General features: G+C 42.0%; 1 protein-coding gene across 2 annotated transcripts in view; it reads right to left on the bottom strand.

The window, feature by feature from the left end:
- The window catches only part of THRB (thyroid hormone receptor, beta), a 46,188-nt gene that overhangs the window by 2,512 nt on the left and 42,229 nt on the right, over positions 1 to 1,447 (bottom strand). The gene's annotated exons all lie outside the window — the stretch shown is intronic.

Below are 1,447 nucleotides of genomic sequence, written 5' to 3'. Positions count from 1 at the left end.
CTCACCATCCCCACACACCCCTAGGAAATTTCGTGACAACACAGCTTTAGGGAAGTGGTCCTGGGCAAGATCCTCAAAGCCAACCAAGCTGGTTCAGATGCTGAGGTGAAGTGACTCAACTTGCAGAAAAGTTGCTCTCCACGGGACCACTCAGTTTGTGGTAGCATTATAAAATTAAGTCAAATAAACCTGAAGAACATAGCTTTCTACTTTGTAGAACATTTCACCAAGTGTGAAGGGTAAAGCAGACCTGTCAGTTACCAGGTTGGTGGTAATGTATAACACTGGTTTTGTCTCAGATCAGGGGTGGATCTAACTGGGATGGCTGAAGTGGTCACTGTTCTCAGCTGTTTATCCTGCTCTCTTCTACTTCTGAGGTCCCTCAGTTTACAACTTAGCTTAACAGAATAAAATATAATTGGGGCTGGTACAGACCTCAGCTGTCCTAGTTAAACTAACTGCCAGCCATGCTTCTTTCTTAGCTGACCAGTGGAAAAGAAAGACATTTGGAAGGATCTGCAAGAGTGCTGATTTTTAAGTAACAGGCATGAATAGATTTTTGCACCTAGAAGAGATATCTCAGTCAGTGGGGCAGGTAGTCCTAATTCTCATAGTCCATTTACACAACAGAGAACTTATTAAGCTCTATTTAGCCTATAAGGCTGATCTCCCTGGAGTTCCTACATTATCACTGGATAGACAAAAAAATATATGGTACAGCTCCAGTGTTTTTACACTGGGCATAAGCCATGATCTTTGGGGCATGTGGCTAGACTTGTCTTTTCTACACTATTAAAAAAGGTAAGCTGTCCAAATTGGTGGAGGCAGGTTCTGTACTTACAAAGTGTCACCAGGATGCTGACACAGTAGGAGAATGTGTTCTGTAAAGCGTGCCTTTACGTTTTCATAAGGAAATCAATGATAGCGAAAACCACCAAGACCATTTTGAGATCAATATAAAACAGCAAAGGGTAATGTACACAAAAAAGCAACTAATTTTTACTTGGATTGAATGGAGGCAAAAATCCATCCATTTCTGATTCATATGCAGTTATTATATTTACCTGATTAGCAGTTCAATATGAAAAAACCAAACCCCCCAATTATAGGTTTACGTGACAACTGTGTACTCACAAAGCAAACACATTGATTTGGTGTAAAATCAAAGTGGAAAGCAGTTGCCTGTTAGAGAAGAGTTTTAAGTGCAAAGCCAGGCCCAGTCAGAGAAAGGAATTGAATCATGCGGCTACTCTTCCAGCAACGCCAACTTCAGGTGTGAAGTGTTTGATATACAAGAAAAATGACTCATCCTGTTCAGGGCAAATCACTTTCTCTGCAGATCACACTCAGCTCAGCAGCAGCGTGGGGAAGGCTGCACAGGCACAGCGGCAGTGTTGCTACCTAATGACAATGCTGCTGTTTGGCTGCTGAGACTGAAGTAGGGAAA

This window comes from Chaetura pelagica, unplaced genomic scaffold (genome assembly GCF_000747805.2).
Source record: "Chaetura pelagica isolate M959 unplaced genomic scaffold, ChaPel_1.0 scaffold10, whole genome shotgun sequence".
In the NCBI taxonomy this organism is placed as follows: Eukaryota; Metazoa; Chordata; class Aves; order Apodiformes; family Apodidae; genus Chaetura; species Chaetura pelagica.
Note: the sequence above shows the minus strand (reverse complement) of the source record. Positions and strands in the feature narration are given on the sequence as shown.